The 23,229-nt window shown below is 33.2% G+C and overlaps 1 protein-coding gene and 1 pseudogene across 1 annotated transcript in view; one reads left to right on the forward strand and one right to left on the reverse strand.

Annotated features, from left to right (window-relative positions):
* The window catches only part of LOC145268178 (uncharacterized), a 135,194-nt gene that overhangs the window by 97,988 nt on the left and 13,977 nt on the right, over positions 1–23,229 (reverse strand). The gene's annotated exons all lie outside the window — the stretch shown is intronic.
* Positions 4,260–4,426, forward strand: LOC145268482 (U2 spliceosomal RNA; annotated as a pseudogene).

Consider the following 23,229-nt stretch of genomic DNA (forward strand, 5'->3'; position numbering starts at 1 on the left):
GCGATTCCATGTTTGATACTGTATGGGTGATGGGAGTTGAAGTTTAGGTATTGTCCGGTGAAGGTAGGCTTGCGATATACAGATGTCTTAAACCCATGCTCTGTGCGTGATATGAGTATATCAAGAAAGGCCGGTTGGTTATCTTTTTCTTTCTCCATTGTGAACTGTATCGATGGTCTTATTGAGTTCACATGGTCTCGATACAGTTCACAATGGAGAAAGAAAAAGATTACATACCACCAAGAAATGGTCAGGTTGAAGAATACCCTCCGTCGTAACAACTACCCCGATAGCATACTATCCACCAGACGTGTTAATAGTATAAGAGAGGAGAATGAAACCCAAAAACCTCCAACGGTCTGCCAACGAGGCATCTCCGAAAAGATTCAGAGAATATATGCCCCCTACAACATCAGGACGGTATTCAAGAGCAAGTCAACACTCAGACGACACCTGGTACGAGTGAAGCCCCGCATGGAGGAGAACATGACCAAGAACTGCATATACTCCATCCCATACAGTTGCAGAATGGTTTACAAGGGTGAAACAGTCCGCCCCCTTAAAGTAAGGGTGGAAGAACACCAAAAAGCGGTAACTAAAGGGGAGACGGAAAAATCGGGTATAGCCAACCATGTCTGGATGGAGAGGGGGGATCATCGCCCCCTATGTGATGAAGTAAAAATAATAAACGGAGAGACCCACTGGAAAGTGAGAAAACATAAAGAATATATATATATATATATATATATATATATATATATATATATATATATATATATATATATATATATATATATATATTAGTGATCGGATTCCAAAATTTGTCCCAATTTCAATACAATTACCGATTTCATTCTAAATTTCCGATCCCGATACGATTCCCGATTCCAATTCCGATTCTTTTAAAATTCATAAATATTTAATTAGAGATTTGTTTTTTGTAAATTTTAAAATGATTATATAGGCTCCACTAATTTCTGCGTTCTTCTGAAATGTTTTCTTTGCAATTGATGGAAAACGGTAAAATGACAAAAGATTTATTTTGATTTAAAACAAAGCCAGATCAGATTGTATCATTGAAAGTTTTCATAAACAGTTGAGAATAGAAGGCAAAATAAGAAAACGATGTAAGAACAAAATATCTAACAACGGCCCCTTCCATTTTTATGAACGAATTTATAAATAAATGTTGCTATTTAGAAAACCATTTTTAACATAGAGAAGGCGTAATTTATTTAGTTAAAATAAAAAACAAATAATGTCGAGTGTTACTCTTAAACAAAAAATGTCCGACATGAGAGGATCACGTTTTAGGAGTCTCGATAATCGCTCAAAAATAGAAAATTAAAGAAAATACTGAAGTGGATATAGTTTTAAAACGAGCCCCCCCCCCTCCAAAAGAAAATAAATTTGTATATTTTTAGGTAATGTCCAAATCACTGCTCGGAAAAAAAATCAAGCTACCAGAAGTGGATACGGTTGATTATGTAACAAAATCGAACGGAAGACACGAAGAACGGAACCATTTATTTTAAAAAATACTTTAGTTGTTAACACGTTTTGTGTTATTATGAAACAACAACAACAAAACAAAAAGAAAACACTTCTTGCATTATCAAATAATAAAACAAATATTTTATTTTAAAATAAATTAATTTAGTGTTAACACTTTTTGTGTTCACGAAACAAAAAAGGCACTTCTGCAGTATGCGAACGGAGGCTAACTTTTCTTGGTGCGTTTTACTAAATTGGCGCCAAGTGACGCTTCTCGGTCAAAAAACATTTAGATTATTAATTTGTTGTTGACCCTTCAAAATTACTTTAATTCAAAAAAAAATTTCATTTCGAAAAAAAAAAGCTATTTTACTTTATAAGAATTCAATGTTGCTTTCATTACAAAATTGTTTTATTAAAATTATATTTTATTACGTAGACTTTTAAATAAATGTTGTTACTGATTGAGATTGTCGGACTGACTTCCTCATCTTGGTTGTTATTGTCACAACGTTTCGGCCGTTTTGCCCTCTGGAGAACCGTTTGTTACTAGTCTCGAACCCAACCCTTTATTATTATTACGGGGGTACCATGTTCGGACTCCAGCTAGGCTTTGGGACATAGTTGCTGATTCTCTGTTTTGAATGTTACTTTTTCACTCCCTTCGTTCAGGATTGAACTCAGCACCTTTGGGTAACTGTAAACTTCGATACAACGTCTAGGACCATTCGGCCATATGTCACTAGGACAATTCTTAGTTGGTTTTTGTTAATGTTAAACCTATGTTGTTATTCAAGGTTTTCTCTCTCTATCATAGGTGTCCAAATTGCATTCAGCTCTATGCTTGGTTTGCTCAGTAGGTTGTTATGTCCGAGCATGTGAGCTGTTTCTTTAAGTTTTCTCACTTTCCAGTGGGTCTCTCTGTTTATTATTTTTACTTCATCCCATAGGGGGCGATAGTCCCCCCTCTCAATCCAGACATGGTTGGCTATACCCGATTTTTCCGTCTCCCCTTTAGTTACCGCTTTTTGGTGTTCTTCCACCCTTACTTTAAGGGGGCAGACTGTTTCACCCTTGTAAACCTTTCTGCAACTGCATGGGATGGAGTATATGCAGTTCTTGGTCATGTTCTCCTCCATGCGGGGCTTCACTCGTACCAGGTGTCATCTGAGTGTTGACTCACTCTTGAATACCGTCCTGATGTTGTAGGGGCACATATTCTCTGAATCTTTTCGGAGATGCCTCGTATGTATGGTAGGCAGACCGTTGGAGGTTTTTGGGTTTCATTCTCCTCTCTTATACTATTAACACGTCTGGTGGATAGTATGCTATCGGCGTAGTTGTTATGACGGAGGGTATTCTTCAACCTGACCATTTCTTGGTGGTATGTAATGGTGTCGCTACTTATTGTCTCTGCTCGATGTTGTAAGCAGCATGCGATTCCATGTTTGATACTGTATGGGTGATGGGAGTTGAAGTTTAGGTATTGTCCGGTGAAGGTAGGCTTGCGATATACGGATGTCTTAAACCCATGCTCTGTGCGTGATATGAGTATATCAAGGAAGGCCGGTTGGTTATCTTTTTCTTTCTCCATTGTGAACTGTATCGATGGTCTTATTGAGTTCACATGGTCTCGATACAGTTCACAATGGAGAAAGAAAAAGAAAACACCTCATCTCAAAAATGCACACAATTACTAAATGTTGTTACAATTAAATATTGATACATTTTTATACAATAAATGTTTTCGTTTTCAAATATTTTTCTGTTCGGGAGAAAAAGATCTTGTTTGTTACTTATTTGCCGCGTTATTTGACCGAGAAGTAATAGCCGTCGTGTGCATACTGCAGAAGTTCTTCCAAATGACTTAACAAAAATTCTTATATTATCAAATAATACAAGGAGTGTTTTCAGTGCTTATGTATTTTTGGTACCGTGCAATTTTTAATAGTTTTTCAGGTTAAATTAAAGTTAAAGTTTCATGATATCTATTTTTTTTTTTTATTAAATTGTTAGGTGGAAGCAGAGAATAGTTACAAAACATTCTGCCCATGTTAAGAATGGCTTCCAAAATAATAACGTTATTATTTCAGTGCGGTACCAAAAAATACATAAGTAGCGTGGTTTTTTTTTTTCGTAATAACACAAAAAGTGTTCAAACTAAAATAATTTTTAAAATAAATATATGGTTTCGTTTTTCGTGTCTTGACTCCGTGACACTGTGATCAAGTTTATTTTTTTAAACAAGAGTAGTAAACATTTTAAAAATATTTAAAAAAATATTATGGGGGTGCGTTATTGCCTTTAAAAAACATCTCCTTCAAGAACAATCATAAAATGTTTTTAATCGATATTTATTTAATAATGGACCAGTTTTCCTACCTAGCAAAAATGAACGAGTTTTTTTATTAGTTGCGTGCAAGCGACTCTATAAGTCACTCGGTCGGTCGGTCGGTCGGTCAGTCTGTCCGTAACACTTTTGTGCTTGGCCTTTTTGGTTAAGATCAAAGGTCTGTTGTTAATAGATGCTGTTCTTAATTTTTTTTTGGCCAAGATCAAACTGTTCCGGCAAATACTGCAAGCAAAGACCATATGTGAGAGCAGCCTCACATATAAGACCTTGGTCAATGCAGGGGCAACCCTTCATACCAATTGTCACTATCCAGCTCCCCTACTCCCCAGGGAGTTGGTCCCCATTTCCCCTTCACTCCTCACATTAAAAATCGGCCTTGTGCCTAATTTGCTCGGTGGGAGAGCAAATAAATACCCTTTTCTTGGCCTTTTGGCCAAGATCAAAGTGTGGTATCTGTTCTTACTACATGCTGTACTTATGTTTGTAACTTTTCCTTGGCAATGGAAGGGGAAACCCTTCCATGCTAAGGCATTTTTAGTCGCATGCAAGTCACTCCATCGGTCGGTCTGTAACACATTTACATTTTTTTTTTTTTTTTTAAGCAAGGGGTATGGAGTAACATTTTTTTCCCTCGATTTATCAGAGAGGGACCTATGTTTTCAATGGGTCCGTCTGTCCGTTAGTCCAGATGATTGACGGATAACCGTCCATTACTTTTTCCTGAAATTTTGTCACAAACTATATTTTAATATATAAATGTGCATAGTAAAAAACATTTTTTTTTTTTTTTTTGAAAAATCCTGTTTTGCCCGCAGGGGTTCAAAAGGGGTAAAAAATGGCCAAAAATGACACTTTTTGCCCCGTAACATTTGATCCATCCATTAGATTTTTTTGAAACTTGCCCAAAATGTGGAGGGCATTGTTCTTAATATAAATTCAGTATGGGTGACCCTGGAAAAAGTCTAGTTTGCGTCCCCCAGGGATTTTTTGTGCTAAAAACGCCTTTTCTTCTGGCACATTTCTCATATTTCTCAACAAAAACTTGATGCGTCTATATACTGGTTTCCCATGTTGCTGAATGTAAATATACATGTATACACTGTTCGTCCATTGTCACTGGTATTTGGCATTCAAAGTGGCTCATCAGGGATCAAAAATGTACCAAAATTGCAAAAAATGACACTTTTTGCCCCATAAATTTTGACCTATCCATTATATTTTTCTGAAACTTGTCCAAAATGCGCAGAGCATTGTTCTTAATATAAATAAATAAAATTCTGCTTTGCATCCCCCGGGGACTTTTAGTGCTAAAAATGCCCTTTTTTCATATTTCTCAATAAAACACTTGATATGTATATCTATATAGTGCTCTCCCATGATGCTGAATTCAAATATACATGTGTTATGGTGTAAAACTGCATAGTTTGTCTATTGTCACTGGTATTCAGCATTCCAAGGGGCTCATAAGGGGCCAAAAATGTACCAAAATTGCAAATAATGACACTTTTTGCCCCATAAATTTTTACCTATCCATTAGACTTTTCTGAAACTTGTCCAAAATGTAACTTTTCCTTGGACACATTGGCTAAGATCAAAGTGTAGTATCTGTTCTTAACCGATGCTACACATGTTTGTAACTAATAAATAAATGTGTTACAGACCAACCGACCGACCGACGGAGAATAGTTTTTTTTAAAATGCATACCACGGAATAGTTTTTAGTTGTGTGCAAGCAACTCTATAAGTCACTCAGTCGGTCAGTCGGTCGGTCGGTCAGTCGGTCGGTCCATAACACATGTACTTTTATTTCGTTTTATGTTTATTATACCACTATTTATTGGTTTTCGGGGTTCCTGAATACGAAAATAACGTTTCAAATTCCCTAAATCAAATAATTTTTGTGATATAAAGTGGGGGATCACTTTTCTGTATTAATTTAATGTAAAATGATCACCCACTTTACAACCAGTCAGTCTCAAAGCCACTCAAGTCATTCTCCAGATCATTCAAGTTATTTTTTAAGGATTCCAGTTATTTTTTATGCATTCAAGTCATTCTTAAGGTCATTCAATTCATCGTTAAGTTCATTAAAGTCATTCTAAGTCATTTACTTTTTATTTATTTAAGTCATTTCAGCCCATTTTTCGGTCATTTTAGTTTATCTTTAAGAATTTCATGTCAATCCTACATTCACGCATTCATTCATTACACGAGAGCACTCGACTAATGGCTATCGGCCTTGTTTAATTAGAAATAATGCTTGATATTATTTTTCTTGACAAAATATTTCTTTAATTTTAAACAATTTTTTCGATACCTTGTAAATAAACTTGTAGTGTTTACCCAGTGAAGTTTAGCAAAGTTTCAAGTTTTGTTTTGTTTATTTTATGCAAATAAAGAAATTACATTTTATTTGGATGTGTTTATGATCTACAGAGTTTAGTTTTATTAATAGTTTAAAACAATAAAGATTTATTATCAGTACGAGCAATGGAAAATTAAGTTTGAAAAATATTAAAAGAATCGATTTTGGGAATCGGGAATTAGGCACAAATTTCCCCGATTCCGATAACCCCCAAAGTTCTGATTTTCCGATTCCCATTCCAATTAATCGTTCCAACTAATATAACTAATATAAATAAATAAATAAATAAATAAATATATATATATATATATATATATATATATATATATATATATATATATATATATGAGAGGTTTCCTTTCAGTGAACACCTCTTGTAGAGCTGTCTGCAGAAGGAGAGTTATTATAAATAAACGTTGTTTAATCTTCAATTGTACCTCTTCTAAACCGGCATTGCTAAACAAGCGTTTTGTATCCATTGTCCACGGCATATCAAAGATGGCTAGAAACGATGCCAAGATAAGCAGGAAAAGATCAATGTTATTTCCGAGTTTTCCTTCTAGATTATTGGCACAATAAAAACTGGAGAATCTACCATCTATCCTATAGCTGAAGGGAAGATACATGTTCGCACTTTTTTTAAAATGGTGCCAGTAAAAGTAATCTAATAATAAGCTTTTCATAAAACATAAAACCTTACTGTTTATCTGATAAACGGTTGTATGCATTGAAAATGAGCATAAACTTATACAAATCAAAGTCTGACAGTGGCTTTATTGATATCAAACTAAGGTATGGCGCTGTTCAGTCCTAGGAGATTCACAATGCCAGGCTTTATCTTCTCACTCAGAAGGGTTTAGCTTATTGCAACTAGGGGATGCTGACAAGGCTATGTTTAGCCCAGGGCACTGGCTTCTCGAAATCATATCTGACCTTGTATCTAACTTCTTAATAAAGAGATAATATGATCATTAATTTCTTTGCTACCATTAAATTTCCTTATAATAGAACAATAATTCGCACAATACTGTCTACACAAACGCTTTACTTGTTCATGGAGCTTAAAGTACAATTTTTACCGATACACAGTCAGTTACAATTTCAGTTATCTTGAACTTTTCAGCTGTAAGATGGCTGCTTTGAAGAGAACATTCTCTTAATCAAATTAATTCTAGTTTTAAAACAATTTTGTTCAATAAATAATTTAATGACCAAACAAACCGCAATAATTGGGTTACATCTGCTTGAGATAATGTTATTTCAATTCCAGATATCGTAATTATAAATAAAACCACTACTTCTTACATATTGTTTTTTCAGTAAGCTTAGAAATTTTCCTTGATATGAATAAAACGCTTTTTTAATGATTACACACTGATTCATTTTTTTTTAGGGTGGGGTAGAGGTTAATCATGTAACGAAAATAATAGAATGATTAAGCAACAAATAAGAAGTCAAATAAGCATAAATGACACGATTTTTGTTTTTTTCCTGCGCGAAATACCACAAATCCTTCAGTTATTCTGAAGAAAATCCAAGGAAAGTAAAAAGAACCTGTATTTTGGAAATTGAAAAAGGTTTTGATGGACTGACAAGAGATATTGGATATATTGTTGAGTTGGCTTTTCGTAAATAAGGAGAAGAATAAGTGGTTAGTGAAGGTTGTCCAAGCAATATATAGAAATACTGAAACATGTATTAATATTAAAAGCAATTTTAGTGACAAGCAATGTATAGGAATACTGAAAGTTGTATTAGTATTAAAAGCAATTTTAGTGACCAGCAATGTATAGGAATACTAAAAGTTGTATTAGTATTAAAAGCAATTTTAGTACCAAGCAATGTATAGGAACACTGAAAGTTGTATTAGTATTAAAAGCAATTTTAGTGGCAAGCAATGTATAGGAATACTGAAAGTTGTATTAGTATTAAAAGCAATTTTAGGGACAAGCAATGGACAGAAATACTAAAAGTTGTATTAGTATTAAAAGCAATTATAGTGACGAGCAATATATAGAAATACTGAAAGTTGTATTAGTATTAAAACCAATTGTAGGGACAAGCAATGTATAGAAATACTAAAAGTTGTATTAGTATTAAAAGTAATTTAAGGAACAAGCAATGTATAGGAATACTGAAAGTTGCATTAGTATTAAAAGTAATTTTAGTGACAAGCAATGTTAAGGAATACTGAAAGTTTCATTAGTATTAAAAGCAATTTTAGTGACAAGCAATGTATGAGAATACTAAAAGTTGTATTAGTATTAAAAGCAATTTTAGTGACCAGCAATGTACAAGAATACTGAAAGTTCTATGAGTATTAAAAGCAATTTTAGTGACAAGTACTTTATAGTAATACTGAAAGTTGTATTAGTATTAAAAGCAATTTTAGGGAGAAGCAATGTTTAGTAATACTGAAAGTTGCATTAGTATTAAAAGCAATTTTAGTGACAAGCAATGTATGGGAATACTAAAAGTTGTATTAGTATTAAAAGCAATTTTAGGGACAAGCAATGTATCGAAATACTGAAAGTTGTATTAGTATTAAAAGCAATTTTAGGGAGAAGCTATGTATAGGAATACTGAAAGTTGTATTAGTATTTAAACCAGTTTTAGGGACAAGCAATGGACAGAAATACTAAAAGTTGTATTAGTATTAAAAGCAATTATAGTGACGAGCAATATATAGAAATACTGAAAGTTGTATTAGTATTAAAACCAATTGTAGGGACAAGCAATGTATAGAAATACTAAAAGTTGTATTAGTATTAAAAGTAATTTAAGGAACAAGCAATGTATAGGAATACTGAAAGTTGCATTAGTATTAAAAGCGATTTTAGTGACAAGCAATGTATAGAAATACTGAAAGTTGTATTAGTATTAAAAGCAATTTTAGTGACAAGCAATGTATAGGTGTAGGGAAACATGCGACTTATGTAACTAGCATGTGTGCATAATTCAACGGATTAGCCGTGGAATGAAATGAATGAAGAAGAAAGAAACAAAAATGACTGCCTTATCTCTTTATATGCCTGCAATGTGACTACCCGATATGCTAATGAGATGCTCCTGGTTGGAGATAAAAGAGGGTCGATTTTTTAGAGGGACGTTCATTTTGAGGTTGGATTTCAAAGAAATCAGTTGAATTAGCAGAAGTTCTTTTGGAGTTGAGAGAAGGTGCGTTACGTATACAGAAGTTTGGAAGTTAGAAGTTTGGACAACAGTGTCAACTTTACCCAGAAAATTAGTGGTATGACGGGCGGAAGAAATAACAGTCAAGTTATTAAATTATAAGCTATTTCGGCTCTCGGTGTGCAGTGACTCGAAAGGCAGAAAGTGGACAGATTTTACTTTCACTTGATACCTGAGTTTGATTGATCTACAACTAGACCGTCTGTCTTCGAATGGGTGGAAAAGGCTGAGAAGGTCTGTACAGTGTGCAGAATTAAAGAACCAGCCACAGTCATTCCTCTGAGGTTAACCAGAGGGGCCTATGCAATCTACCAGCAACTCGGGGATGAACCAGACTGGGATACAATCAAACGCAGCCTGTATACAGCGTTTGGTACAGATCCGTTTGTTGCATGGCAACAGTTCACAAGTCAGCGACTTCACCCCAAGGAAACAGTTGATGTGTACCTAGCCGACCTATGAAAGTTGTCGGTACCATTTGGTGGAGTCAACGATAAGATATTAAGATGTGCCTTTTTAGTAGGCTTACCTGAGGAGGTCAGCAAACTGTTGTGGGCATCTTCACGAATTGATGAATTGACAACAGACGAGTTATTAGCCCGAGCTCGAAACATTTGTAAGGAACAGGAGCCAATTGCAGCAGAAACTAGTATTCAACATGCAACAGTCAAACCGCATGGAAGCAATGTAGATTCTCTCCCAGGTAGTAATAAGCGTGTAGGCCCAGTGTGCTATAAATGTGAGGAGGCCAATCATTTTGCTAAGGAGTGCCAGAGTGATAGGAGGTGTGTATACCCACGAGCATGGAGAACAGTACAATGCTATCGCTGTAATAAGTATGGGCACATATCTCGCAACTGTTCGGAAAACGACATTGGGGCAAGGTACTATCCCCTTGCCCCTTGCCAACCAATAAACACAAGATTACTGGTCATTGGCGTTAAAATTGACGATGTGCAGTGTTCAGCACTCATAGACATGGGGTTTACCGGTCTATAGTTAGTGCACATTATTGTCAGATGTGGCGGGGTATTATGACGATCAATGGTTTATCCCTATCATGTTGCGGTGAAGGGACAGTCACGATCTGTACTGAGAAGGGTGACACAGCCAAAGTTGATGTTCTGGTAATGCAAGAAAAACCCGTTGGCTATGACATGTTGATTGGAATTGATGCAATGCAAGCACTAGGAGGCGTCATAATCACAGTAACTGGAGGTGTAATGCTTGGAGAAGGAAAAGTCTGTTCAACCATGTCTATTGAAGAAAAGGACTTCTGTGCTACGTTTGACGACAATGAAAAGGCGTGCACTGCAAAGAGGAAATGGACTATGAGCCAGGCACCAGATCGGCTGTGCAACACCATTCCAGAGTATGCAGTTTCCACAAAGAATAGAGCCACATATGAAGAAGAACTTCAGATGTGGATTGATTACGGATGGTTAATACCGTACCCACAGGAAAGTCTGGGACCACCCAAAGGATTAATTCCGCTCATGGCTGTTGAACAACCTACTAAAGACAAAATTCGGCCCATAATGGATTATCAAGAATTGAATCAACATGTTGATGCTTTCACTGGAAATGCAGATGTGTGTGCTGCTAAACTAAGAGAGTGGCGCCAGAAAGAGAGTAATGTAGCACTGCTGGATTTGAAGAGAGCCTACCTGCAGATACGTGTCCATGAGTCATTATGGCCATTTCAGACAGTGATAATCAAGGGAAAACGATATTCTTTGACATGTTTAGGTTTTGACCTAAATGTAGCACCCTTAATAATGACAACTATTATTAAAACTGTTTTCTAAGTGCCTAAAGGACGGGGTGCCCCTATTAGGCCTAGAGGTCTATGAGAAGGGCAATACTTTGCGATGGAAGTGAGGGAGCGCGATTCCAGAGTTACCCAGTGTATTGACAAGACGCATTGTGTTTTCTATTTGCGGTAAATTAGTAGGACATCTACCTGTCTGTGGATGGCTCCGATTGGCAACAGGAGTGTTAAAAAGATGAGTAACTGCAGTAAGCAAAGGATGAGACGACATGGTGGATGATAATTCTCTCCAGCAAATGATGGCTGAAATGTTGTCCAGAGTACATAGAAACGACCCTGCCCAGGGTGAGTGGCAAGTATCTGGAAACAAACTGAATGCATGGGTTGACGCAAGTTCACTGGCTAGAGGTGTCGTGTTGGAACAGTTGGGTGCTGTTGTGGAAGATGCATGCTGGCTTCATCCGAAAAATGATGCCCAGCATATAAATTTGGCAGAACTTGATGCCACGTTAAAAGGGCTTAATCTTGCATTGCAATGGCAGGCTAAGGTTGTGCATCTCCACACTGACTCGTTGTATGTTTACCACTGGTCGACCGACACCTTGACTGGAAAGGCTCGAGTTAAGACTAGAGCTACAAGTGAGATGTTAGTACGAAGGAGACTGGCAATAATAAAGCGTCTAGTTGACGAATACAGCTTGCAGGTGGACATTACCTTAGTTTTGTCGATGCAGAATTTGGCTGATAGCTTGACTAGAGTACCAAAGAGGTGGATTGATGTAATGAGGCATGGATCTGATCCTCCACAACAGACATGCGCGGCCGTAACAGATCAATTAACACCTGACCAGATCCATACAATACATCAGCAGAGTGGACATCCCGGAATTTGGAGGACAACATATTTTGTCCGAAGAGTGTGTCCTTCAACTACAAGAGCATCAATCAAGGCAGCTATACGCTCGTGTGAAGAGTGTCAGCGAATTGATCCGGCACCGTTCCAATGGCAAAAAGGGAAGCTTGAGATGGAGGACAACTGGTATCGAGTAGGAATGGATGTAACGCATTATGAGGGCAAGCATTTTTTGACCTTGACAGATTGTGGTCCGACACGTTTCACGATATGGCGCCTGTTGACACGACAGGATGCATCTAGCATTATACGACAGTTGAGAGCTGTCTTTTTTGGACGTGGTGCCCCGCTGGAAATTCTGACTGATAATGCCACTACGTTTCGATATCAAGAATTTCAGAAATTCACGCAGGAACGGGGGATTAGAATGCATTACTGATGTGCATATTTTCCAGAAGGTAATGGTATAGCGGAGCGGTGTCACCGCATCATTAAAAAAATTGCGGCCAGGACACAGTGTTCTATTCCAGAAGCTGTGTACTGGTATAATGTGACACCAAAGGACGATGCAACACCAGAAACTGCACCAGCTAATGGGATTTACCGCTATGAACAGCGTATAAAAGGAATTGATGTTACACCATTAGTGGTTAGCATTGTCAATACACCATATCAAGTGGGAGACCGTGTTTGGGTAAAACTCCCAAATGCTGGGTGCACTGTAAAATTTTGCAGAGGAAAAATAGATAAAATCATAAGTCCTCAGACCATGTTGATTAATGGTGTACCACGTCATGTAAAAGATATCCACACCTGTTATACCTCTTCTGATTCTGAGGATAATGAGGAAGATCACATAGTTCAGGAATGATCCTGATCGCCTACTGCTCCTACAGGTGATCATATAAACGCTACCTACAGAACCAGATGAGGGAATGATGGAACATACTAGTGGCAATAGTGATGAGAACGATGGACATGAGGAAGTAATACTACCAGTTCCTCATCAAAGTACCCAAGAAAGACGAATACTGCCCACCTGCCATGATTGTGAAACACGGCCTATAGCACTATGAGAGGGGATGATGGAACATACTGAGGAAGATGGAACCGAGGAATTGATGACTCTGATTCTTCGAAGGAGTACCTGACAAAGACGGATACTACCCCCTTGCCCTGATTGTGAAACACTGCATAGGGAACCACAAGAGGGGATAGTGGAACAGACTGGTGGCAATAACGGTGTTAATGAGGAAGATGGCAATGAGGAAGTGTTTCTGCCGATTCTTTGAACAAGTACCCGACAAAGATGACTGTCCCCCTGCCCTGTGTGTAATCATGAGATCAGGGGGGAGGGTAGGGAAACGTGTGACTTATGTAACTAGCACATGTGCGTAATACAATGGGTCGGTTGTGGAATGAAATGAATGAAGAAGAAAGAAACTAAAATGGCTGCCTTATCTCTTTATATGCCTGCAATGTGACTACCCGATATGCAAATGAGATGCTCCTGGGTGGAGATAAAAGAGGGTCAATTTTTTAGAGGGACATTCATTTTGAAGTTCGATGTCGAAGAAATAAGTTGAATTAGCAGAAGTTCGTTTGGAGTTGAGAGAAGGTGGGCTAGGTATACAGAAGTTTGGAAGTTGGAAGTTTGGACAACAGTGTCAACCTTACCCAGGAAATTAGCGGTGTGACGGGCGGAAGAAATAACACACAAGTTATGAAATTATAATAGGAATACTGACAGTTGTATTAGTATTAAAAAACATTTTAGTGACAAGCAATGTATGGGAATAATAAAAGTTGTAATAGTATTAAAAGCAATTTTAGTGACAAGCAATGCATAGGAATATTGAAAGTTGTATTAGTATTAAAAGCAATTTTAGTGACAAGTAATTTATAGGAATACTGAAAGTTGTATTAGTATTAAAAGCAATTTTAGTGACAAGCTATGTATAGACAGATTGAAAGTTGTATTAGTATAAAAATCGATTTTAGTGACAAGCAATGTATAGGAATACTGAAGGTTGTATTAGTATCCAAAGAAATTTTAGGGACAAGCTATGTATAGGAATACTGAAAGTTGCATTAGTATTAAAAGCAATTTTAGTGACAAGCATAGTATGGGAATACTAAAAGTTGTATTAATATTAAAACCAATTTTAGTGACAAGCAATGTACAGAAATACTGAAAGTTGTATTAGTATTAAAAGAAATTTCAGTGACAAGCAATGTATAGGACTACAGAAAGTTGCATTGGTATTAAAAGCAATGTTAGTGACAAGCAATGTCTGGGATTACAAAAAGTTGTATTCGTATTAAAACCAATTTTAGTGACCAGCAATGTATAGAAATACTGAAAGTTGTATTAGTATTAAAAGCAATTTTAGTGACAAGCAATTCATAGGAATAATGAAAGTTGTATTAGTATTAAAAGCAATTTAAGTGACAAGTTATGTACAGAAATACTGAAATTTGTATTAGTATTAAAAGCAATTTAAGTGACAAACAATGTACAGAAATCCTGAAAGTTGTATTAATATTAAAAGCAGTTTTAGTGACAAGCAATGTATGGGAATACTAAAAGTTGTATTAGTAAGAAAAACAATTTTAGTGGCAAGCAATGTAAAGAAATACTGAAAGGTGTATTAGTATTAAAAGCAATTTTTAGGGACAAGCAATGTATAGGATACAAAAAGTTTTATTAGTATTAAAAGCATTTTAGTGACAAGCAATTCATAAGAATAATGAAAGTTGTATTAGTATTAAAAGCAATTTAAGTGACAAGCAATGTATGGGAATACTAAAAGTTGTATTAGTAAGAAAAACAATTTTAGTGACAAGCAATGTAAAGAAATACTGAAAGTTGTATTAGTATTAAAAGGAATTTAAGTGACAAGCAATTTATAGGAATACTGAAAGTTGTATAAATATTAAACGCAATTTTAGTGACAAGCAATGTATAGAAATACTGAAAGTTGTATTAGTATTAAAAGCCATTTTAGGAGCAATCAATGTGAAGGTATACTGAAAGCTGTATTCGTATTAAAAGCAATTTTAGTGACAAAAATTTATAGGAATACTGAAAATTGTATTAGTATTAAAAGCAATTCTAGTGACAAGCAATATAGAGGAATACTGAAAGTTGCATTAGTATTAAAAGCAATTTTAGTGACAAGCAATGTATAGGAATACTGAAGGTTGTATTATTATTAAAAGCAATTATAGGGACTAGCAATGCATAGGAATACTGAAATTTATATTAGTATTAAAAGCAATTTTAGTGACAAGCAATGTATGGAAATACTAAAAGTTGCATTTATATTAAAACCAATTTTAGTGTCAAGCAATGGGCGGAAATACTGAAAGTTGAATTAGTATTAAAAGCAATTTTAGTGACAAGCAATGTATAGAAATGCAGAAAGTTGCATTGGTATTAAAACCAATTTTAGTGACCGGCAATATATAGAAATATTGAAAGTTGTATTAGTATTAAACGCAATTTTAGTGACAAGCAATTTATAATTTTTAAGGACAAGCTATGTATAGAAATACTGAAAGTTGTATTCGTATAAAAGGCAATTTTAGGGACAAGCAATGTATAGGATACGGAAAGTTACATTAATATTAAAAGCAATTTTAGTGACAAGCAATGTACATAAATACTTAAAGTTGTATTAGTATTCAAAGAAATTTTAGGGACAAACAATGTATAGGAATACTGAAAGTTGTATTAGTATTAAAAGCAATTTTAGTGACAAGGCAGGAATACAAACACTGAAAGTTGTATTAGTATTAAAAGCCATTTTAGGGACAAGCAATGTTAACTGTTACTGAAAGTTGCATTAGTATTAAAAGCAATTTTCGTGACAAGGAATTTATAGAAATACTGAAAATTATATTTGTATTAAAAGCAGTTTTAGTGACAAGCGATGTATAAAAATACTGAAAGTTTTATCAGTACTAAAATAAATTTTAGGGGCAAGCAATATATAGCAATACTGAAAGTTGTATTAGTATTAAAAGCAATTTTAGTGACAAGTAATTTATAGGAATAATAGAGTTGTATTAGTATTAAAAGCAATTTTAGGGGCAAGCAACGTATAAAAATACTGAAAATTGCATCAGTATAAAGGCAATTTTAGTGACAAGCAATGCATAGGAATAGGGAAAGTTGCATTAGTATTGAAAGCAATGTTAGTGACAAGCAATGTATCGGAATACTAAAAGTTGTATTAGTATTAAAAGCAATTTTAGTGACAAGCAATGTATCGAAATACTGAAAGTTGTATTAGTAGTAAAAGAAATTTTAGTGTCAAGCAATGTATGGGAATACTGAAAGTTGTATAGGTATTAAACGCAATTTTAGGGACAAGCAACGTAAAGGAATACTGAAAGTTGCATTAGTATTAAAAGCAATTTTAGTGACAAGCAATGTATAGGAATACTAAAAGTTGTGTTAGTATTAAAACCAATTTTAGTGACAAGCAATGTATAGAAATACTGAAAGTTGTATTAGTATTAAAAGCCATTTAAGGGACAAGCAATGTACAGAAATACCGAAAGTTGTATTCGTATTAAAAGCAATTTTAGTGACATTAAATGGATAGGAATACTTAAAGTGGTATTAGTATTAAAAGCGATTTTAGGGAGAAGCAATGTATAGGAATACTGAAATATGTATTACTATTTAAAGCAATTTCAGTGACAAGCAATGTATATGAATATTGAAAGTTGTATTAGTAATAAGAGCAATCTTAGTGACAAGCAATATATAGGAGTATTGAAAGTTTTATTAGTATTAAAAAGCATGTTTAGTAACAAGCAATGTATAAGAATACTGACATTGTATTAATATTAAAAGCAATTTTACTGACAAGCAATGTATAGAGATACTAAAAGTTCTATTAGTAGTAAAAGCAATTATAGTGGCCAGCAATATGTAGGCATACTGAAAGTTTTATAAGTATAAAGACAATGAATATATAGGAATACTGAATGTTGTGTTCGTAAGAAAACCAATTTTAGTGACGAGCAATGTACATAAATACTGAAAGTTGCATTAGTATTAAAAGCAATTTCAGTGACAAGCAATGTATAGGAATAGTGAAAGTTGCATTGGTATTAAAAGCAATTTTAGTGATCAGCTACATAAGGGAATACAAAAAGTTGTATTCGTATTAAAAGCAATTTCAGTGACAAGCAATGTATAGGAATACTGAAAGTTGTATGAGTATTAAAAGCAATTTTAGTACCAAGCAATGTATAGGATACAGAAAGTAGCATTAGTATTAGTAGCAATTTATGTGACAAGCAATGTACAGAAATACTGAAAGTGGTATTAGTATTGAGGGCAATTTTAGTGACAAGCAATTTATAGGAATACTAAAAGTTGTATTAGTGTAAAAAGCACATTTAGATACGAGCAACGTATAGGAATACTTAAAGTAATATTAGTATTAAAAGCAATTTTAGTGAAAGCAATTATAGGAATACTGAAAGTTGTATTAGTATTAAAACCAATTTTAGCAACTAGCAAGGTATAGAAATACTGAAAGTTTTATTAGTATTAAAAGCAATTTTAGCGACAAGCAATGTATAGGAATAGGGAAAGTTGCATTGGTATTAAAAGCAATTTAAGTGACAAGTTAGGTATAAAAATACTGAAAGTTGTATTCGTATTAAAAGCAATTTTAGTTGCAAGCCATGTACAGAAATACTGAAAGTTGTATTAGTATTAAAACCAATTGAAGTGACAAGCAATGCATAGGAATACTTAAAGGTGTATTAGTATTAACAGCATTTGAGGTACAAGCAATGTATAGGCATACTGAAAGTTATATTAGTATTAAAAGCAATTTCAGTGACACCGATGTGTAGGAATACTGAAAGTGGCCTTAGTATTAAAAGCAATCTTAGTGACACGTATTGTATGGGATTAATAAAAGTTGTATTAGTATTAAAGAAGTTTTACTGACAAGCAATGTATAGGAATACTGAAAGTTGTATTAGTATTAAAAGCTATTTTAGGAACAAGCAATATATAGGAATAAGGAAAGTTGCATTAGTATTTAAAGCAATTTTAGTGACAAGCAATGTATAGGAATACTGAAAATTGTATTAGTATTAAAAGCAATTTTAGCGACAATCAATATATAGGAATACTGAAAATTGTATTAGTAGTAAAAGCAATTTTAGTGACGAGCAATGTATATTAAAATCAATTTTAGTGACGAGGAAAATATAGGAATGCTGAAACTTGTATTAGTATTAAAAGCAATTTTAGTGAGAAACAATGCATAGTATTACTGATAGTTTTATTAAAATTAAAAGCTATTTCAGTGACAAGCAATGTATATGAATACTGAAAGTTCTATTAGGATTAAAAGCAATTTTAGTGACAAGCAATGTATAGGATTACTGAAATTTTCATTAGGATTAAAAGCAATTTTAGTGACTAGCAATATATGGGAATACTGACAGTTGTATTAATACTAAAATAAATTTTTTTGACAAGCCATATATAGGAATACTGAAAGTTGTATTAGTATTAAGAGCATTCTTTTTGACCAGCAATGTATAGGAATACTGAAAGTTGTATTAGAATTAAAAGCAATTATTGTGACAAGCAATGTATAAGGATACTGACAGTTGTATTATTATTGAAAGCAATTTAATTACAAACAATGCATGGGAATACTGAAGTTGTGTAAGTAATAAAGCAATTATAGTGACGAGTATTTGTATTAAAACCAACTTTAGTGGCAAGCAAAGTACAGGAATACTGAAAGATGTATTCGTATTAAAATCAATTTTAGTGACAAACAATGTATGGGAATACTGAAAGTTGTATTAGCATGAAATGAAGGTTTAGTGACAAGAAAAATTAGTATTAAAAGCTATATTAGGGACAAGCAATATATAGAAATACTGAAAGGGGTATTAGGTTTAAAAGCAATTTTAGCGACAAGCAATATATAGGACCACTGAAAGTTGTATTAGTATTAAAAGCAATTTTATTGACAAGGAAAGTATAGGAATACTGAAACTTGTCTTTGTATTAAAAACAATTTTAGTGAGTATAGGATTACTGATAGTTTTATTAAGATTAAAAGCAATTTTAGTGACAAGCAATGTATGGGAATACTGACGGTTGTATTAGAATTAAAAGCAATTTTAGTGACAAGCAATATATAGGACTACTGAAAGATGTCTTAGTATTAAGAGCAATTTTAGTGACCAGGAATGTATAGAAATACTCAAAGTTGTATTAGTATTAAGTGACAAGCAATGTATAGAAATACTGAAAGTTGTATTAGTATTAAAAGCAATTTTAGGGAAAAACAATATATAGCAATACTGAAAGGTGTATTAGTATTAAAAGCAATTTAATGACAAGGAATATATAGGAATACTAAAAGTTGTGTTAGTATTAAAACCAATTTTAGTGACAAGCAATGTATAGAAATACTGAAAGTTGTATTAGTATTAAAAGCCATTTAAGGGACAAGCAATGTACAGAAATACCGAAAGTTGTATTCGTATTAAAAGCAATTTTAGTGACATTAAATGGATAGGAATACTTAAAGTGGTATTAGTATTAAAAGCGATTTTAGGGAGAAGCAATGTATAGGAATACTGAAATATGTATTACTATTTAAAGCAATTTCAGTGACAAGCAATGTATATGAATATTGAAAGTTGTATTAGTAATAAGAGCAATCTTAGTGACAAGCAATATATAGGAGTATTGAAAGTTTTATTAGTATTAAAAAGCATGTTTAGTAACAAGCAATGTATAAGAATACTGACATTGTATTAATATTAAAAGCAATTTTACTGACAAGCAATGTATAGAGATACTAAAAGTTCTATTAGTAGTAAAAGCAATTATAGTGGCCAGCAATATGTAGGCATACTGAAAGTTTTATAAGTATAAAGACAATGAATATATAGGAATACTGAATGTTGTGTTCGTAAGAAAACCAATTTTAGTGACGAGCAATGTACATAAATACTGAAAGTTGCATTAGTATTAAAAGCAATTTCAGTGACAAGCAATGTATAGGAATAGTGAAAGTTGCATTGGTATTAAAAGCAATTTTAGTGATCAGCTACATAAGGGAATACAAAAAGTTGTATTCGTATTAAAAGCAATTTCAGTGACAAGCAATGTATAGGAATACTGAAAGTTGTATGAGTATTAAAAGCAATTTTAGTACCAAGCAATGTATAGGATACAGAAAGTAGCATTAGTATTAGTAGCAATTTATGTGACAAGCAATGTACAGAAATACTGAAAGTGGTATTAGTATTGAGGGCAATTTTAGTGACAAGCAATTTATAGGAATACTAAAAGTTGTATTAGTGTAAAAAGCACATTTAGATACGAGCAACGTATAGGAATACTTAAAGTAATATTAGTATTAAAAGCAATTTTAGTGAAAGCAATTATAGGAATACTGAAAGTTGTATTAGTATTAAAACCAATTTTAGCAACTAGCAAGGTATAGAAATACTGAAAGTTTTATTAGTATTAAAAGCAATTTTAGCGACAAGCAATGTATAGGAATAGGGAAAGTTGCATTGGTATTAAAAGCAATTTAAGTGACAAGTTAGGTATAAAAATACTGAAAGTTGTATTCGTATTAAAAGCAATTTTAGTTGCAAGCCATGTACAGAAATACTGAAAGTTGTATTAGTATTAAAACCAATTGAAGTGACAAGCAATGCATAGGAATACTTAAAGGTGTATTAGTATTAACAGCATTTGAGGTACAAGCAATGTATAGGCATACTGAAAGTTATATTAGTATTAAAAGCAATTTCAGTGACACCGATGTGTAGGAATACTGAAAGTGGCCTTAGTATTAAAAGCAATCTTAGTGACACGTATTGTATGGGATTAATAAAAGTTGTATTAGTATTAAAGAAGTTTTACTGACAAGCAATGTATAGGAATACTGAAAGTTGTATTAGTATTAAAAGCTATTTTAGGAACAAGCAATATATAGGAATAAGGAAAGTTGCATTAGTATTTAAAGCAATTTTAGTGACAAGCAATGTATAGGAATACTGAAAATTGTATTAGTATTAAAAGCAATTTTAGCGACAATCAATATATAGGAATACTGAAAATTGTATTAGTAGTAAAAGCAATTTTAGTGACGAGCAATGTATATTAAAATCAATTTTAGTGACGAGGAAAATATAGGAATGCTGAAACTTGTATTAGTATTAAAAGCAATTTTAGTGAGAAACAATGCATAGTATTACTGATAGTTTTATTAAAATTAAAAGCTATTTCAGTGACAAGCAATGTATATGAATACTGAAAGTTCTATTAGGATTAAAAGCAATTTTAGTGACAAGCAATGTATAGGATTACTGAAATTTTCATTAGGATTAAAAGCAATTTTAGTGACTAGCAATATATGGGAATACTGACAGTTGTATTAATACTAAAATAAATTTTTTTGACAAGCCATATATAGGAATACTGAAAGTTGTATTAGTATTAAGAGCATTCTTTTTGACCAGCAATGTATAGGAATACTGAAAGTTGTATTAGAATTAAAAGCAATTATTGTGACAAGCAATGTATAAGGATACTGACAGTTGTATTATTATTGAAAGCAATTTAATTACAAACAATGCATGGGAATACTGAAGTTGTGTAAGTAATAAAGCAATTATAGTGACGAGTATTTGTATTAAAACCAACTTTAGTGGCAAGCAAAGTACAGGAATACTGAAAGATGTATTCGTATTAAAATCAATTTTAGTGACAAACAATGTATGGGAATACTGAAAGTTGTATTAGCATGAAATGAAGGTTTAGTGACAAGAAAAATTAGTATTAAAAGCTATATTAGGGACAAGCAATATATAGAAATACTGAAAGGGGTATTAGGTTTAAAAGCAATTTTAGCGACAAGCAATATATAGGACCACTGAAAGTTGTATTAGTATTAAAAGCAATTTTATTGACAAGGAAAGTATAGGAATACTGAAACTTGTCTTTGTATTAAAAACAATTTTAGTGAGTATAGGATTACTGATAGTTTTATTAAGATTAAAAGCAATTTTAGTGACAAGCAATGTATGGGAATACTGACGGTTGTATTAGAATTAAAAGCAATTTTAGTGACAAGCAATATATAGGACTACTGAAAGATGTCTTAGTATTAAGAGCAATTTTAGTGACCAGGAATGTATAGAAATACTCAAAGTTGTATTAGTATTAAGTGACAAGCAATGTATAGAAATACTGAAAGTTGTATTAGTATTAAAAGCAATTTTAGGGAAAAACAATATATAGCAATACTGAAAGGTGTATTAGTATTAAAAGCAATTTAATGACAAGGAATATATAGGAATACTAAAAGTTGTATTAGTATTAAAAGCAATTTTAGTGACCAGTAATGTATAGAAATACTGAAAGTTGTATTAGAATTCAAAGCAATTATTGTGACAAGCAATATATAAGAATAATGACAGTGTTATTAGGATTAAAAGCAATTTTAGTGACCAGTAATGTATAGAAATACTGAAAGATGTATTAGAATTAAAAGCAATTTTTGTGACAAGCAATATATAAAATACTGACAGTTGTATTCGTATTAAAAGCAATTTTAGTGACAAGCAATATATACGAATGCTGAAAGTCGTATTAGCATTCAAAGCAATTTTAGTGACAAGCAATGTATAGTAATACTGAAATTTGTATTAGTATTAAAAGCAATTTTAGTGTTAAGCAATGTATAGGAATACTGAAAGTTGTATTAGTGTTGGAAGCAATGTCAGTGACAAACAATATATAGGAATACTGAAGTTGTGTTAGTATTAAAAGGAAATCTTAGTGAAAAGCAATGTATAGGTATACTGAAAGTTTTATTAGTATGGAGCAATTTTAGTGACAATCAATATATAGGAACACTGAAAGTTTTGTTAGTAGTAAAATCAATTGTAGTGATAAGCATATATGGGAATACTGACAGTTGAATTAGTATTAAAAGCAAGTTTAGTGACAAGCAATGTATAGGAATAGTGAAATTTGTATTAGTATTAAAAGCAATTTTAGTGACAAGCAATGTATAGGATACTGACAGTGATATTACTATTAAAAGCAATTTTAGTGACAAGCAATATATGGGAATACTGAAAGTTTTATTAGTATTAAAACCAACTTTAGTGAT

Source organism: Euprymna scolopes, chromosome 43, assembly GCF_053919585.1.
Source record: "Euprymna scolopes isolate OS-2025 chromosome 43, ASM5391958v1, whole genome shotgun sequence".
Classification (NCBI taxonomy): domain Eukaryota; kingdom Metazoa; phylum Mollusca; class Cephalopoda; order Sepiida; family Sepiolidae; genus Euprymna; species Euprymna scolopes.